Source organism: Diorhabda sublineata, chromosome 8 (assembly GCF_026230105.1).
Source record: "Diorhabda sublineata isolate icDioSubl1.1 chromosome 8, icDioSubl1.1, whole genome shotgun sequence".
NCBI classification, from domain to species: Eukaryota; Metazoa; Arthropoda; class Insecta; order Coleoptera; family Chrysomelidae; genus Diorhabda; species Diorhabda sublineata.
Genome location: NC_079481.1, coordinates 1,816,442 through 1,836,073, shown reverse-complemented (window position 1 = coordinate 1,836,073; position 19,632 = coordinate 1,816,442). Strand labels below are relative to the sequence as shown.

At 32.7% G+C, this 19,632-nt stretch overlaps 1 long non-coding RNA gene across 1 annotated transcript in view; it reads right to left on the bottom strand.

Moving 5' to 3' along the window:
- Positions 1-432: 432 nt before the first annotated feature.
- Positions 433-19,632, bottom strand: part of LOC130447882 (uncharacterized) — an 81,571-nt gene continuing 62,371 nt past the window's right edge. Inside the window, exon 3 of the long non-coding RNA XR_008910284.1 lies at positions 433-456. This is a non-coding gene — a long non-coding RNA (uncharacterized LOC130447882). The remainder of the gene's footprint in view (positions 457-19,632) is intronic.

The window sequence follows — 19,632 nt, the reverse complement described above, 5'->3', positions numbered from 1 at the left end:
TCCTCAACTAACCTCACTTGGGTAAGGAGGTACTGTAGGTATTTGTTTGAACTATTGAAAGCGACAAAATTTCCGAATGCTCATTTCTCTTACACTGAATCGTTTTCAAATTTTATTAATGAATCATCCTATATATGTACAAATAGTAAATACCTCTTCAGTATTATTTACCGATGTAATTATTACGTGTAGGTATAACGTGTTCCTCTGTAACAATCATGAACTATTACATAGCCTAGAACAAATAACCATTTTCTACCGAGATAATGGTCTAGAAGAAGAAGAATAGTCTATTGTATTAGTACATAGTATCTACGATGTTGGGAAAAAGTCTTTCATATAGGTAATTCGTAAAGGAACGCTCGCAGCTCATTGAAAGAATAAAAAAAGATGAGAAACACCGTGGTTAGTGTGGGTACTTACCGATAGGTCTGTACGGTGAGATGATTCGTTATTCTGAAAAAAAAAGCACGATATTAGTTGGAGAATTATATGTTTGTTTAGGATATTTGTTACTTTTTTTCTTAAAACATTTTGAATATTCCAATGATTCAAGAAAACTCTAATTTCGTTGCTGAATCGTCCTCTATCTATCTACACTTCAAAAGTGTCCAAATCGAAGTAAATTGAAAACAATTTGTTATTCGAATTCGCTGGTAAGCTTCTCAGCTTTGATTTTTCATTGTAATGCTCTCAAAAATTGATAATTTTGTTTCTGTTTCAAGTAAATTTTGTATAATAGTTTCCGTGTTAATTCGTATGTTACGTTTATGAGACAACAAAACATTCCTGCTTAGTCATATTTTGAAAAATATAAATTCAGTTGTTTTCTATGCTAGATCAAAGTTTCTTTTTATTCAAATCTATTCTACCTACTCATTCCTTCTTCAATAATTTCCAGTTACTTCTATTTTAATTTAGAAATTCGAGTTAATTTGTTATCGACCTTCCACTCAAATCGAAAAAGTCAATAAAACTCCAATTTGGTTGCTAAATCGTCCTCTATCTATTTATACTGTAAAAGTGTTTCACCAAAATGGATTTAGTACACTTTTAGATGATTTTTCTTTCTATATTCGCCCGTTAATTACTAAACCTGTTTTGTTATATTCTAAAAATCCGTTTTTTCTTCTATGCGAGTTTCTTTTTATTCAAATCTATTCTACCTACTCATTCCTTCTTCAATAATTTCCAGTTACTTCTATTTTAATTTAGAAATTCGAGTTAATTTGTTATCGACCTTCCACTCAAATCGAAAAAGTCAATAAAACTCCAATTTGGTTGCTAAATCGTCCTCTATCTATTTATACTGTAGAAGTGTTTCACCAAAGTGGATTTAGTACACTTTGTGGGGATTTTTCTCTCTAAATTCGCCCGTTAATTAATAAACCTGTTTTGTTATATTCTAAAAATCCGTTTTTTCTTCTATGCGAGTTCCTTTTTATTCAAATCCATTCTACCTACTCATTCTTTCTTTAGTAATTTCCAGTTATTTATATTTTAATTTTAAAATTCGAGTCAATTTATTATCGACCTCCCACTCCATTCGAATAAGTCAATAAAACTCCAATTTGGATACTAAATCGTCCTCTATCTATTTATACTGTAAAAGTGTTTCACCAAAGTGGATTTAGTACACTTTTAGATGATTTTTCTCTCTATATTCGCCCGTTAATTACTAAACCTGTTTTGTTATATTCTAAAAATCCGTTTTCTCTTCTATGCGAGTTCTTTTTTATTCAAATCCATTCTACCTACTCATTCCTTCTTCAATAATTTCCAGTTATTTATATTTTAATTTTAAAATTCGAGTTAATTTGTTATCGACCTTCCACTCAAATCGAAAAAGTCAATAAAACTCCAATTTGGTTGCTAAATCGTCCTCTATCTATTTATACTGTAAAAGTGTTTCACCAAAATGGATTTAGTACACTTTTAGATGATTTTTCTCTCTATATTCGCCCGTTAATTAATAAACCTGTTTTGTTATATTCTAAAAATCTGTTTTTTCTTCTATGCGAGTTCCTTTTTAGTCAAATCCATTCTACCTACTCATTCCTTCTTCAATAATTTCCAGTTATTTATATTTTAATTTTAAAATTCGAGTTAATTTGTTATCGACCTTCCACTCAAATCGAAAAAGTCAATAAAACTCCAATTTGGTTGCTAAATCGTCCTCTATCTATTTATACTGTAAAAGTGTTTCACCAAAGTGGATTTAGTACACTTTTAGATGATTTTTCTCTCTATATTCGCCCGTTAATTACTAAACCTGTTTTGTTATATTCTAAAAATCCGTTTTCTCTTCTATGCGAGTTCTTTTTTATTCAAATCCATTCTACCTACTCATTCCTTCTTCAATAATTTCCAGTTACTTCTATTTTAATTTAGAAATTCGAGTTAATTTGTTATCGACCTTCCACTCAAATCGAAAAAGTCAATAAAACTCCAATTTGGTTGCTAAATCGTCCTCTATCTATTTATACTGTAAAAGTGTTTCACCAAAGTGGATTTAGTACACTTTTAGATGATTTTTCTTTCTATATTCGCCCGTTAATTACTAAACCTGTTTTGTTATATTCTAAAAATCCGTTTTTTCTTCTATGCTAGTTCCTTTTTATTCAAATCTATTCTACCTACTCATTCCTTCTTCAATAATTTCCAGTTACTTCTATTTTAATTTAGAAATTCGAGTTAATTTGTTATCGACCTTCCACTCAAATCGAAAAAGTCAATAAAACTCCAATTTGGTTGCTAAATCGTCCTCTATCTATTTATACTGTAAAAGTGTTTCACCAAAGTGGATTTAGTACATTTTTAGATGATTTTTCTTTCTATATTCGCCCGTTAATTACTAAACCTGTTTTGTTATATTCTAAAAATCCGTTTTCTCTTCTATGCGAGTTCTTTTTTATTCAAATCCATTCTACCTACTCATTCCTTCTTCAATAATTTCCAGTTATTTATATTTTAATTTTAAAATTCGAGTTAATTTGTTATCGACCTTCCACTCAAATCGAAAAAGTCAATAAAACTCCAATTTGGTTGCTAAATCGTCCTCTATCTATTTATACTGTAAAAGTGTTTCACCAAAGTGGATTTAGTACATTTTTAGATGATTTTTCTCTCTATATTCACCCGTTAATTACTAAACCTGTTTTGTTATATTCTAAAAATCCGTTTTTTCTTCTATGCGAGTTCCTTTTTATTCAAATCCATTCTACCTACTCATTCTTTCTTTAGTAATTTCCAGTTATTTATATTTTAATTTTAAAATTCGAGTCAATTTATTATCGACCTCCCACTCCATTCGAATAAGTCAATAAAACTCCAATTTGGATACTAAATCGTCCTCTATCTGTTTACACTATAAAAGTATTCCATTAAAGTGGATTTAGTACACTTTGAGGTGATTTTTTTACCTATATTCGCCCGTTAATTAATAAACCTGTTTTGTTATATTCTAAAAATCCGTTTTCTCTTCTATGCGAGTTCTTTTTTATTCAAATCCATTCTACCTACTCATTCCTTCTTCAATAATTTCCAGTTACTTCTATTTTAATTTAGAAATTCGAGTTAATTTGTTATCGACCTTCCACTCAAATCGAAAAAGTCAATAAAACTCCAATTTGGTTGCTAAATCGTCCTCTATCTATTTATACTGTAAAAGTGTTTCACCAAAGTGGATTTAGTACACTTTTAGATGATTTTTCTTTCTATATTCGCCCGTTAATTACTAAACCTGTTTTGTTATATTCTAAAAATCCGTTTTTTCTTCTATGCTAGTTCCTTTTTATTCAAATCTATTCTACCTACTCATTCCTTCTTCAATAATTTCCAGTTACTTCTATTTTAATTTAGAAATTCGAGTTAATTTGTTATCGACCTTCCACTCAAATCGAAAAAGTCAATAAAACTCCAATTTGGTTGCTAAATCGTCCTCTATCTATTTATACTGTAAAAGTGTTTCACCAAAGTGGATTTAGTACACTTTTAGATGATTTTTCTTTCTATATTCGCCCGTTAATTACTAAACCTGTTTTGTTATATTCTAAAAATCCGTTTTCTCTTCTATGCGAGTTCTTTTTTATTCAAATCCATTCTACCTACTCATTCCTTCTTCAATAATTTCCAGTTATTTATATTTTAATTTTAAAATTCGAGTTAATTTGTTATCGACCTTCCACTCAAATCGAAAAAGTCAATAAAACTCCAATTTGGTTGCTAAATCGTCCTCTATCTATTTATACTGTAAAAGTGTTTCACCAAAGTGGATTTAGTACATTTTTAGATGATTTTTCTCTCTATATTCGCCCGTTAATTACTAAACCTGTTTTGTTATATTCTAAAAATCCGTTTTTTCTTCTATGCGAGTTCCTTTTTATTCAAATCCATTCTACCTACTCATTCTTTCTTTAGTAATTTCCAGTTATTTATATTTTAATTTTAAAATTCGAGTCAATTTATTATCGACCTCCCACTCCATTCGAATAAGTCAATAAAACTCCAATTTGGATACTAAATCGTCCTCTATCTGTTTACACTATAAAAGTATTCCATTAAAGTGGATTTAGTACACTTTGAGGTGATTTTTTTACCTATATTCGCCCGTTAATTAATAAACCTGTTTTGTTATATTCTAAAAATCCGTTTTTTTCTATGCTAGTTCCTTTTTATTCAAATCTATTCTACCTACTCATTCCTTCTTCAGTAATTTTCATGTTTTTTCAAATTACAGCATGTGTTTCTGAACCATTATACGTTTATTGTGTAAATAAGTAAATAAATCATATCGAACGTTTTATATTCCGAATCAATCGATAGAAACCGTTGGGATTTGTAGCGTTCGTCGAACAGAAATAATTGACTACGTTCGTTTCCTTGAAATGTTACCAATTATTCCCTAATTCGTTGCCGACTACGGAAAACTTGTTGTATGTTAACTGAATTGGAGAGAAATTGTTTTCAGAAATTATGGCGTCCACTTTTGACTTCCCATACTATCTACGAACGAAAAAAAAATTGGAAGTCGATGTTGTTTTTACCGGTAGAAACAGTCGTTTCAAAAACAAGTTTTCAATAACAGTAATTAAAATTATCTCGTAAGTATTTGTATTAATATCAAAAGTAAATCGACATAAATTGACTGTTCAACTCTTTTATAAATTATTTAAAACAATACTTGAAGAAATAAATCATTTTACACGTTTTAAAATATACAGAGTGGAGCTCTATTAATCTTGGGGAAAATCCTGAATACAATTTCCAGTTTTCAAGTGATTAGCCTCATCAGAGTAAGTTATACCATACACAAATAAATAATAAATAAAGTGTGTTTACATGAATGAACACGTCAGTAACAAGTCTCAACAAGCTTTAGACAAAGTTTCAACCCGCTACCTCAAACCATTTCATTTTAGAATGGCTTCTTCCTTGATCTAAGTTGTTTTGCTGGGGAGGAGAATCATTAGAAGATTCCCCACGTGCGGAAAGTCCTGTGACGTCGATTAATTCCCAGTTTATTTTGCGCTAATGAAATTTTAAGGTTAGGAAACATAAAATGGTCGCTGGCGGTCAGATCTGTTGAATCAACCAAATAGAAATGTTATTCACTATGTAGGTTTCATTTATAATTACGAATAGATACAAAAAAAAATTATCTCATTTTGCTAAAACCAGCAATAAGGCCAGAAAAACATGTTGGTAATATAAATCAGTAGAATCCCGGTTGATATACGTTTAATTTAATTAACCGTACTAAAATTTAATTGTGCGTATTAGAGTTAAATAATCCAAAACAACCCTTTTCATAACGGCGTATCATCATCAACCACTTATTTATTATTATGAACTCTAACCTCATTAAGTTATCGTTACTATAAATTGTGTGTGTTTAGTATTTCTGTCAATTCTATAGATTCAACTTCAACCATATTAAGGTATCGTCTTCAATTAATTATTATTTAATTATTATTATTGCGAGTATAATAAACTATAAATATATTTATCTATTTTTATGATTATAATTGTATAAGATAAGAATTAATATATGAAAAAGCTTGTGAAACTTATACTGGGTAATCACATTCACACTCTTTCTATTCGTGGGAAAAATTGATAATAACTGTTTCTTACGTTTAATTTATTCACACACTACACAATATACTTAACTTACATTAATTTACTTATAAATATCATTTAAATAATAACTTCGATTACTTCCACAAATTCGTACTTTTCGCAACGACTATTTATTTAGAACTAATAAACTGCGCTACATAAACTTATTTATATACCACAAATAGTATTCTACAAAGTTCTAGAAATACTGTAATAAATCGCCTTATATAATAAAAAGTTGATCAAAAGCTTTTGTGAAAAGACAGTTTCGTAAAATAAAATAATGGATTGCTTTGAAAACATAATATTTCTAAACATGAATGACAGTTTGTATGTGAGAGAAGACAGTTTTTGAAGACAGATGACAGTTTGATTTGGAGAAAGACAGTTTATTAAAAGGAAAATTAAGTTTTTCTGAAAAAGACAAATTCCAAAGACAAATTACGACAAATGATGACAGTTTGATTTGGAGAAAGACAGTTTTCCAAAGGAAAATTAAGTTTTTCTGAAAAAGACAGTTTCCAAAGACAAATTACGATAATTGATGACAGTTTGATTTAGAAAGACAGTTTTTCAAATGAAAATATAGGTTTTTCTGGAAAAGACAGTTCCCAAAGACAAATAACGATAATTGATGACAGTTTGATTTGGAGAAAGACAGTTTTCCAAAGGAAAATTAAGTTTTTCTGAAAAAGACAGTTTCCAAAGACAAATTACGATAATTGATGACAGTTTGATTTAGAAAGACAGTTTTTCAAATGAAAATATAGGTTTTTCTGGAAAAGACAGTTCCCAAAGACAAATAACGATAATTGATGACAGTTTGATTTGGAGAAAGACAGTTTTCCAAAGGAAAATTAAGTTTTTCTGAAAAAGACAGTTTCCAAAGACAAATTACGATAATTGATGACAGTTTGATTTAGAAAGACAGTTTTTCAAATGAAAATATAGGTTTTTGTGGAAAAGACAGTTTCCAAAGACAAATTACGATAATTGATGACAGTTTGATTTAGAAAGACAGTTTTTCAAATGAAAATATAGGTTTTTGTGGAAAAGACAGTTTCCAAAGACAAATTACGATGTATGATGACAGTTTGATTTGGAGAAAGATAGTTTGTCAAAAGGAAAATTAAGTTTTTCTGAAAAAGACAGTTTCCAAAGACAAATTACGATAAATGATGACAGTTTGATTTGGAGAAAGACAGTTTTCCAAAGGAAAATTAAGTTTTTCTGAAAAAGACAGTTTCCAAAGAAAAATTACGATAATTGATGACAGTTTGATTTAGAAAGACAGTTTTTCAAGTGAAAATATAGGATTTTCTGGAAAAGACAGTTCCCAAAGACAAATTACGATAAATGATGACAGTTTGATTTGGAGAAAGACAGTTTTCCAAAGGAAAATTAAGTTTTTCTGAAAAAGACAGTTTCCAAAGACAAATTACGATAATTGATGACAGTTTGATTTAGAAAGACAGTTTTTCAAATGAAAATATAGGTTTTTCTGGAAAAGACAGTTTCCAAAGACAAATTACGATGTATGATGACAGTTTGATTTGGAGAAAGATAGTTTGTCAAAAGGAAAATTAAGTTTTTCTGAAAAAGACAGTTTCCAAAGACAAATTACGTTAAATGATGACAGTTTGATTTGAAGAAAGACAGTTTTCCAAAGGAAAATTAAGTTTTTCTGTAAAAGACAGTTTCCAAAGACAAATTACGATAAATGATGACAGTTTGATTTTTAGAAAGACAGTTTATCAAAGGAAAATGTAGGTTTTCCTGAAAAAGACAGTTTCCAAGGACAAATTACGATGTAAACTAGAGTTAAGAAGAAGAAATCAATTACTTATTTATTATTATGAACTCTAGCCTCATTAAGTTATTTTTACTATAAATTGTCTGTGTTTAGTCTTTCTGTCAGTTTCATAGATTCAACTTCAACCTCAACCAATTATTTATTATTAAAGTGACTATAATGAATCCAAAATATATTTATCTAATTTTGTAATTATTATTGTATAAGATAAGAATCAATATATAAAGAAGCCTTTAAAACTAATTCTGGGCTCATTCAATTTGATATTCGTCTAGTACGCCAGTCAGATATAAATTGTTTTTAAAAAGCAAGTTGGTGAATCGAGTTATTCAATTCTAGCGTAAAAAATCATAAACAAGCTAAAAACTACCAAAAACAATTAATTTAGTTGAAATTTCATACTGTAAATAACGCCTACACTCAAATTTAATATAAGAAACAATATTTATTAATATACATAACAGCAGTTTTTGTTTATCAGGATAAATGATAAATTTATTCGTATCCAAATGAATAATTGTTGGCGAAATATTTAAAATTCGTCACCGATAACCCGTTTCGGTGTTATATAACGGTAAACGAGACCTCTGTGATTCGAGACAGGTATCGTTGTAGGTCAGACGCCTTTTAGGTCACTTGATTCGCACGAAAAAAAAAAAGAAACAATTAATATTTATATATAAATGTTTCTAAATATTCTTCTTGATTTTTGGTCTCTACTGTTTTAAAAATAGTTTTTTTTTTAAATTATTTTTGACAGTTTTTTCTATGTTACATCATAAGTTCCTTTTTATTCAAATATGTTCTACCTACTCGTTCCTACTTTACTAATTTCCAGTCACTTCTAATTTTACTCTATTCGAACAATTCAATAGAACTCTAATTTCGTTGCTAAAACGTCCTCTATCTATCTAAACTTTAAAAGTGTCCAAATCGAAGTAAATTAAAAACAATTTGTGGTGATTTCATTCTTTATATTCGCTGGTAAGTTTCTCAGCTTTGCATTTTCATTATAGTGCTCAAAAAAAATTACAGTTATCTTTATTCATTTTGCTTTTGTTTCAAGCAAATTTTGTAAATAAATAAATGTTAGATCATGAGTTTCTTTTTATTCAAATCTATTCTACCTACTCGTTCCTACTTCACATCTTCTGCAATTAGTTTTTTTTTAATAATTTTTAGAAGAAAAATAAAATTTGACGTTTTCGACTTTTCTTTAAGTCTTTATCAAAATATAAAGAAAAGTCGAAAATATTCGATTATTGTATATAAAGTACTAATTAATGAGATGAATTTTGAAAAATCTTATTCTATATTTTCAAATATACGCCCTCTAGTGATGTACGTAAAATTCTAAAAATAATTTCCGCTAGTTTCTCGTGGCTAATTCCTTGCAACTTCTTGCACATTGTATTAATTCATTTGAAGCAACATTAATATCAAACAACCTGCAATATTCGTCGATGCAATATTTTGATCTTGCACGAAATTTCATGCAATATCTTGCACGTTGTATTAATTCATTTGAAGCGGCCTTAATATCAAACAACGTGCAATATTCTTCGATGCAATTTGTTGATCTTGCACGAAATTCCATGCAACTTCTTGCACGTTGTATTGCTTCATGTCAAGTGGCATTAATATCAAACAACATGCAATATTCGTCGATGCAATATGTTGATCTTGCACGAAATTCAATGCAATTTCTTGCACGTTGTATTGCTTCATGTCAAGTGGCATTGATATCAAACAACGTGCAATATTCGTCGATGCAATATGTTGATCTTGCACGAAATTCCATGCAATATCTTGCACGTTGTATTAATTTATTTGAAGCGACCTTAATATCAAACAACGTGCAATATTCGTCGGTGCAAATTGTTGATCTAACACGAAATTCCATGCAACTTCTTACACGTTGTATTAATTCGTTTCAAGCGACCTTAATATCAAACAACGTGCAATATTCGTCGATGCAATATGTTGATCTTGCACGAAATTCCATGCAACATCTTGCACGTTGTATTAATTCATTTGAAGCGGTCTTAGTATCAAACAACGTGCAATATTCGTCGATGCAATATGTTGATCTTGCACGAAATTCCATGCAACTTCTTGCACGTTGTATTGTTTCATGTCAAGTGGCATTAATATCAAATAACGTGCAATATTCGTCGATGCAATATGTTGATCTTGCACAAAATTCCATGCAACTTCTTGCACGTTGTATTAATTCATTTCAAGCGACCTTAATATCAAACAACGTGCAATATTCGTCGATGCAATATGTTGATCTTGCACGAAATTCCATGCAACTTCTTGCACGTTGTATGGCTTCATGTCAAGTGGCATTAATATCAAACAACGTGCAATATTCGTCGATGCTTTATGTTGATCTTGCACGAAATTTCATGCAACTTCTTGCACGTTGTATTGCTTCATGTCAAGTGGCATTAATATCAAACAACGTGCAATATTCGTCGATGCAATATGTTGATCTTGCACGAAATTCCATGCAACATCTTGCACGTTGTATTGCTTCATGTCAAGTGGCATTAATATCAAACAACGTGCAATATTCGTCGATGCAATATGTTGATCTTGCACGAAATTCTATGCAATTTCTTGCACGTTGTATGGCTTCATGTGAAGCGACCTTTACTGCTCGAATGTATTCCACTTTCTAATAATTTAATGTACATTCTCTAAACGCGGAAAATTCATAACTTCCGTTGCGTTGAAATATATATTTTCGGTTTAATAATATGAAATATATATCAACATAGTTCCGCGTTTTCTTATATAATTATAAATTTTCCACTACGTGGTATTTTTAGTTAAAAGGATATGTGCATTAGCAATTCGTTTCGATAAAGTCCAATTAAAATCGACGCTGATTCGAAACGACTAACGTTAAATTCATCTCGATAACGTCTTTATGGTATGGCCTTCGTTTGTAGTACTGCTATAACCCTGCTTGGTTGATAATCGGGTCAGACGGTAAATAGAAAAGCGTTCCCTCTAGAAAACGAATATTTACACTCCACTCAACAAAATCATTAATTACGGCAAACAACAACAAAAAAATAATAATAAAATTATGTCGTTTAAATTTAAGATCTGATAGGGCGTTCCGGGACTCGATGCAAGAAATTCCGGAGTGCTATTAGTTGATGGTGGCTAAATCTGGACTATACGGTGGATAAGGTAACAATTAGAAGTATAATTCGTTCAATTCAATCTTCGTTTCCATCGACTTGTCTTGGTGAAACTGTTTTTCCTTGATGTTTTCATTCAAACGATCCAAAAATATTCTACGATTGATTGTTTTGAAAATAACAGAAGTAGCTTCACTTAAATAGCTGTCACTTTCCGATGACTGATCGAAATGTCATGAAATTTGACACATTGTCATTTGAAAGTTGGTACTACTTGAACGTCGTACGGATTTGACGATGCCAGCGCTATCTGTGTGTCAGTCACACGATTTATTGAGTGATGTTATATTTTTAATGAGGTTTAACAATGAAAAAAGTGGGTAATTCGCTCAGGGTGAAAGCGAAATGTTACCAGGCATCAGAAATACGATATAGTGGTCATCATCTGTTAATCCGTTTAAAAACGAAGTTAACAAGATAAGAATAATTTTGTTTACACCCAACATTCTCAGCAGATAAAGCAATTAAAGACGAAAAAGAAAAAATTAGTGAAGCATTGAGACTTACTAGTTTCATGTCCTACATAAATGAACCATTTTTTTATTATTATTATTGATAGATAAATGTAATTAAAAAGCTATAAATCGATTAACCAACGAACGGAAAACAATAATTTCAATAAAAGTCGAATGTCGGTAGTAAAATGAAAGATCTAGATCGTATGCAAAACGTACGGTATGGTGAATGTGTGATGAGAATGTTAGTTGCATTATCAACGATATTAATTGTTAAATAAATTGCGGAACTCTACTTGTAGTGCTCTACTGACCGAAACATCGATTTTTTTTAAAATCTATGTGATAAACTAAGTAAAAACGAGGTTTATAGGAAAGTATCTCTTCCACTAACTTGCCCGAAATTCCATGCAATTTCTTGCACGTTGTATTGCTTCATGTTAAGCGGCCTTAATATCAAACTACGTGCAATATTCGTCGATGCAATATGTTGATCTTGCACGAAATTCCATGCAATTTCTTGCACGTTGTATTGCTTCATGTCAAGTGGCATTAATATCAAACAACGTGCAATATTCGTCGATGCAATATGTTGATCTTGCACTAAATTCCATGCAACTTCTTGCACGTTGTATTGCTTCATGTCAAGTGGCATTAATATCAAACAACGTGCAATATTCGTCGATGCAATATGTTGGTCTTGCACGAAATTCCATGCAACTTCTTGCACGTTGTATTGCTTCATGTCAAGTGGCATTAATATCAAACTACGTGCAATATTCGTCGATGCAATATGTTGGTCTTGCACGAAATTCCATGCAATTTCTTGCACGTTGTATTGCTTCATGTCAAGTGGCATTAATATCAAACAACGTGCAATATTCGTCGATGCTTTATGTTGATCTTGCACGAAATTTCATGCAACTTCTTGCACGTTGTATTGCTTCATGTCAAGTGGCATTAATATCAAACAACGTGCAATATTCGTCGATGCAATATGTTGATCTTGCACGAAATTTCATGCAACTTCTTGCACGTTGTATTGCTTCATGTCAAGTGGCATTAATATCAAACAACGTGCAATATTCGTCGATGCAATATGTTGATCTTGCACGAAATTTCATGCAACTTCTTGCACGTTGTATTGCTTCATGTCAAGTGGCATTAATATCAAACAACGTGCAATATTCGTCGATGCAATATGTTGATCTTGCACGAAATTCCATGCAATTTCTTGCACGTTGTATTGCTTCATGTCAAGTGGCATTAATATCAAACAACGTGCAATATTCGTCGATGCTTTATGTTGATCTTGCACGAAATTTCATGCAACTTCTTGCACGTTGTATTGCTTCATGTCAAGTGGCATTAATATCAAACAACGTGCAATATTCGTCGATGCAATATGTTGATCTTGCACGAAATTTCATGCAACTTCTTGCACGTTGTATTGCTTCATGTCAAGTGGCATTAATATCAAACAACGTGCAATATTCGTCGATGCAATATGTTGATCTTGCACGAAATTTCATGCAACTTCTTGCACGTTGTATTGCTTCATGTCAAGTGGCATTAATATCAAACAACGTGCAATATTCGTCGATGCAATATGTTGGTCTTGCACGAAATTCCATGCAACTTCTTGTACGTTGAATGAAGATGGAAAGAGGTTGAAGAACTAGCGAAAAACAGAGGGAAAGGGATAAAGGATGAAATAAATGTTATGTAACGATAGTCTAAAGTTAAAACTGAGACCAAAGAATGATTAAAGTGTTAATATTTGGTCTGGACTGTTGTATGGAGCTGAAGTTTGAACACCAAAAGTCTCCACTATCAAATATGGTTACATAGAAAAATATGTGAAATAGCTATGCAAGGAAATGAAAAGCAGTCTTGAATATACCAAATTTAGTTCCTAAATTTTTTACAACTGGTTCGTCGTCGAAGAAAACGGTTACCGGAATCAACAAATTATGTTTTAATTCCAACTTAAGGTCTTTAAAGAGGTATTTCACTGCCACCTTTTCAAAAATACCAGATTTTTTCAATCATTTTTTAATTCAACAAGTATTTTAAAGGTCATGCTCAATCTGGGCTTGTAAACCATCGATTTTTTCACAAAAATATGTCTTGGTCCAAAAAGTATGAATCCTGTGTCTTAAAAGACTAAATTGGACTAAACTACAATCATAGACACTAAAGAAACAATTCGCGGTTGATAAACAAAATCAACCGGTACTGACAAGTTTTGATCGAACAATTTCTTGCATACAAGGTGTGTTGCTTCAAAAAAAAATTCTTGCTACGTCGTGTAGCTTTGATCCCGAAGATCTGTGATTCCCGGGATAAAAAAAAGTCGAGACATTTGAGATGTGTCTCTGTAGAAGCATCCTGACGATACCTCGGACTGACAGAATCACAGAAGACGACACGAGAAAAAGAAGAAGTTAAATAATCAATTCACAATACCGTTGATATACATAAATTCGTCTAACTGTTAAGACAATTTTTTTTTTTCAAACTATTTCGAGTCTCCCAGTGCGAAGCGGGCGCTAATCTTTGGACGGCATCTAGATCACACACACGCAGACACGAATTTTGATGGGCAGCTGTTAATAAAAAAAAAAAAAAAGAAGAAGAAATGTTGAAGTACGTTTTGACATAATCGTTAGACGAAGCCGTTCGAAATGTTGTATCGCTCTTGGGCGCTACGACATTCGTTGTAATATCTTCATTGACAGATAAACTGTATATAACAAAAAGAACCTTAAGGCTATCGTTATTATAGTCATTATTTATCTCATAATAAGTCAGCTTTTGAATTGTTTTGTTGTTATAATTTATTAAAATAAATGACGTACACTTTATGGTTGTTTTAACAGTACGACTGCTCAAAAATTCTTAAGCAAATCACTCGTACGTATTCTACAGAGTGTCGAACTTCAAATCAAAAGTGTCAAGCTCCGAATTATCAGAATATTTTGAGCACAAGGATCTAGATACCCAACTCTGTTATTCAGATCTTAAAACCATTTTAGAGCGAGCTGGAATCAATCTTATTGAGTCTAATATAGCAAAGATCTCGGCTGCTGGTTTTATGAAGAAATCTAGTGCAGCAGCTCAAGATTTGGTCTTATCTGGACATCGAATATCATCATCATCGCTTGTTGGATGTTGTGGTTGGATACAATATATAAGCAGCTTCACAAAACCCTCGAGCACCACAACTTTCCAGACTTTTTTTCATCGTCATCACCATCAACGTCGATCCTGGAGTTATGTGACATGATGTACAGAATCCGGACAGTATAAACACTCTGCATACTATTCCTTATTTGAAACTGAAGAATCAGATTGTTATTTACATTAAAATGCGTGGAATATTGACCATAATCTGCTAATTATCGGACTCCCTTGGACCTTCTGAATATACCAATCAAGATCATTGGATGAGATCTATAAAACTAATCGGATACGCTACGAGAATTAACCCCGAGACACGTTGAATAGACTGACCCACAGATGGCGTCAAATCCATGGCTGTTTCACCAAGACAACGATGGTTGAATTGAAGGAATTACACTTTGTCCACCGTATAGTCCAGATCTAACAAAAGATCATTGAATTAGACATTTGGTTATTTAAAAAATGGATTCTTCTGATATGGAAAATCAGTCATTAGACAAAGGAAAATAACCAGAATCCGTTACAAAGGTAAGTGAGTGTGTCTGATGGTATGGAAATCATTTGAATTGGTCGAATTATCAAAGGTAAATAATGGACAATTAATGGAAATGTATGTAAGTTAACTGACAACTGATTGATTCGTATTTGTGATGGAAGAAAGTATTCTGTTAGTAATTTCAATATTGTTTGTTATTAAGTCATCTACATAAGCTTTAAGGTTACGCAAAATCATTCAAGTGTAACTGTCAACTGTCAACATTGAATTAGTTGGAGTGACATTTAAGACAGTTAAATTTGTCTACTGCAGAACGTCCCGGAAGTGTTTTGCAGTACGGAACCGTCACTTTCATTACATGGAACACTAAAAACGCAACTTTCGGTATATAAATGAATACAGAACGAACAACTATCAGATGACGTCGTCTAAAAAAGTCTTTTCGTATAATTATTTAATAAACAAAGTTATGAAATTCTATATTACACGACCAAATGCTACAATTCATCAAATTTGTTTCAATCTTCTTCAATAATTGATGAAAGTTCTAGATAATCATTCGATTGTATAAGTTTCAGCAACGTTTCGTTTTCTTCTCGTTCATCTTCACGTAATTATTTATAGTAAGAATTATATATATAAGAAGGAAGATAATTCCGTCTGGTAGAACGAGCATTCAAATTGGTTTTGATATCAGTTTGTTATGCATAGAACGTTTATATAATCGCTGGATTTTTCAATATTAGTATTCAGAATGGATGCGTGGGAATGTCAAAATCGCATAATTATCACCAATAGGTATAGGTAACTGTAATATCTACAGAGAATATACTTTCTGTGTTCGATAATCGTGAAAACGCGCTAAATATTTCACATTATCATTCGATGAGATAGTAGAATTTTCTACTTATATTTATCGATTTCAAAAGAGCGTGGGATGTGAATGAAATAACTAAATTCGTACAAATTATTATTTAATCAATGGAACACTTATACGAGGGTTGATATTTGAGTTTGGAGATGTGGCAACGCTGATTTGAATGTAACAATCTGACTTTCGACATGATTAAACCATCAGCAGGATGCCGATCAACTAACTTCGACTTCTGGTGATGAAGCGCCATCTCTAACCACCGTGTTTTGCTGTTTTCTTAGATTGGATCGTCGTTGAACTTCCCTACAGATTGAATTTCGTGAAGGTCCTCGAAAATCGGATGTTGTGCCAAAAAATATCGATGCTGTATTGTACTGATATTGCGAGATCGTCATGTTGCAAAAATTTGGCTGTCAAAAAAGCGGACAAGGTATTTGAAAAAAGAAGAAAGTGGAAATCCTCTTTAAAATAAATTCTTTTCGCTTCCAGGGGTTTTAAAGTTTCCTAGTAATACTGGAAACAATCGACTGGAAGCTCTGACACTACCTCCAACTTGGTTGTTCTGATATCTTTCGAAGAAGGTGGGAATCCTCTTCAAAATAAATTCTTTTCGATTCCAGGGGTTTTAAAGTTTCCTAGTAATACTGGAAACAATCGACTGGAAGCTCTGACACTACTTCCAACTTGGTTGTTCTGATATCTTTGGAAGAAGGTGGAAATCCTCTTCAAAATAAATCTTCTTCGCTTCTGGGGGTTTTAAAGTTTCATACTAATACTGGAAACAATCGACTGGAAGCTCTGACACTACCTCCAACTTGGTTGTTCTGATATCTTTGGAAGAAGGTGGAAATCCTCTTCAAAATAAATCTTTTTCGCTTCCAGGGGTTTTAAAGTTTCCTAGTAACACTGGAAACAATCGACTGGAAGCTCTGACACTACCTCCAACTTGGTTGTTCTGATATCTTTCGAAGAAGGTGGGAATCCTCTTCAAAATAAATCTTCTTCGCTTCTGGGGGTTTTAAAGTTTCCTAGTAATACTGTAAACAATCGACTGGAAGTTCTGAAACTACCTCCAACTCGGTTATTCTGATATCTTTCGAAGAAGGTGGGAATCCTCTTTAAAATAAATTCTTTTCGATTCCAGGGGTTTTAAAGTTTCATACTAATACTGGAAACAATCGACTGGAAGCTCTGACACTACCTCCAGCTTGGTTGTTCTGATATCTTTCGAAGAAGGTGGGAATCCTCTTCAAAATAAATCTTCTTCGCTTCCAGGGGTTTTAAAGTTTCATAGTAATACTGGAAACAATCGACTGGAAGCTCTGACACTACCTCCAACTTAGTTGTTCTGGTATCTTTGGAAGAAGGTGGAAATCCTCTTCAAAATAAATCTTTTTCGCTTCCAGGGGTTTTAAAGTTTCCTAGTAACACTGGAAACAATCGACTGGAAGCTCTGACACTACCTCCAACTTGGTTGTTCTGATATCTTTCGAAGAAGGTGGGAATCCTCTTCAAAATAAATCTTCTTCGCTTCCAGGGGTTTTAAAGTTTCCTAGTAATACTGGAAACAATCGACTGGAAGCTCTGACACTACCTCCAGCTTGGTTGTTCTGATATCTTTCGAAGAAGGTGGGAATCCTCTTCAAAATAAATTCTTTTCGATTCCAGGGGTTTTAAAGTTTCCTAGTAATACTGGAAACAATCGACTGGAAGCTCTGACACTACTTCCAACTTGGTTGTTCTGATATCTTTGGAAGAAGGTGGAAATCCTCTTCAAAATAAATCTTCTTCGCTTCTGGGGGTTTTAAAGTTTCATACTAATACTGGAAACAATCGACTGGAAGCTCTGACACTACCTCCAGCTTGGTTGTTCTGATATCTTTCGAAGAAGGTGGGAATCCTCTTCAAAATAAATCTTCTTCGCTTCCAGGGGTTTTAAAGTTTCATAGTAATACTGGAAACAATCGACTGGAAGCTCTGACACTACCTCCAACTTAGTTGTTCTGGTATCTTTGGAAGAAGGTGGAAATCCTCTTCAAAATAAATCTTTTTCGCTTCCAGGGGTTTTAAAGTTTCCTAGTAACACTGGAAACAATCGACTGGAAGCTCTGACACTACCTCCAACTTGGTTGTTCTGATATCTTTCGAAGAAGGTGGGAATCCTCTTTAAAATAAATTCTTTTCGATTCCAGGGGTTTTAAAGTTTCCTAGTAATACTGGAAACAATCGACTGGAAGCTCTGACACTACCTCCAGCTTAGTTGTTCTGGTATCTTTGGAAGAAGGTGGGAATCCTCTTCAAAATAAATCTTTTTCGATTCCAGGGGTTTTAAAGTTTCATACTAATACTGGAAACAATCGACTGGAAGCTCTGACACTACCTCCAACTTAGTTATTCTGGTATCTTTGGAAGAAGGTGGAAATCCTCTTCAAAATAAATCTTCTTCGCTTCTGGGGGTTTTATAGTTTCATACTAATACTGTAAACAATCGACTGGAAGCTCTGAAACTACCTCCAACTCGGTTGTTCTGATATCTTTGGAAGAAGGTGGGAATCCTCTTCAAAATAAATTCTTTTCGATTCCAGGGGTTTTAAAGTTTCCTAGTAATACTGGAAACAATCGACTGGAAGCTCTGACACTACTTCCAACTTGGTTGTTCTGATATCTTTGGAAGAAGGTGGAAATCCTCTTCAAAATAAATCTTCTTCGCTTCTGGGGGTTTTAAAGTTTCATACTAATACTGGAAACAATCGACTGGAAGCTCTGACACTACCTCCAGCTTGGTTGTTCTGATATCTTTCGAAGAAGGTGGGAATCCTCTTCAAAATAAATCTTCTTCGCTTCCAGGGGTTTTAAAGTTTCATAGTAATACTGGAAACAATCGACTGGAAGCTCTGACACTACCTCCAACTTAGTTGTTCTGGTATCTTTGGAAGAAGGTGGAAATCCTCTTCAAAATAAATCTTTTTCGCTTCCAGGGGTTTTAAAGTTTCCTAGTAACACTGGAAACAATCGACTGGAAGCTCTGACACTACCTCCAACTTGGTTGTTCTGATATCTTTCGAAGAAGGTGGGAATCCTCTTTAAAATAAATTCTTTTCGATTCCAGGGGTTTTAAAGTTTCCTAGTAATACTGGAAACAATCGACTGGAAGCTCTGACACTACCTCCAGCTTAGTTGTTCTGGTATCTTTGGAAGAAGGTGGGAATCCTCTTCAAAATAAATCTTTTTCGATTCCAGGGGTTTTAAAGTTTCATACTAATACTGGAAACAATCGACTGGAAGCTCTGACACTACCTCCAACTTAGTTATTCTGGTATCTTTGGAAGAAGGTGGAAATCCTCTTCAAAATAAATCTTCTTCGCTTCTGGGGGTTTTATAGTTTCATACTAATACTGTAAACAATCGACTGGAAGCTCTGAAACTACCTCCAACTCGGTTGTTCTGATATCTTTGGAAGAAGGTGGGAA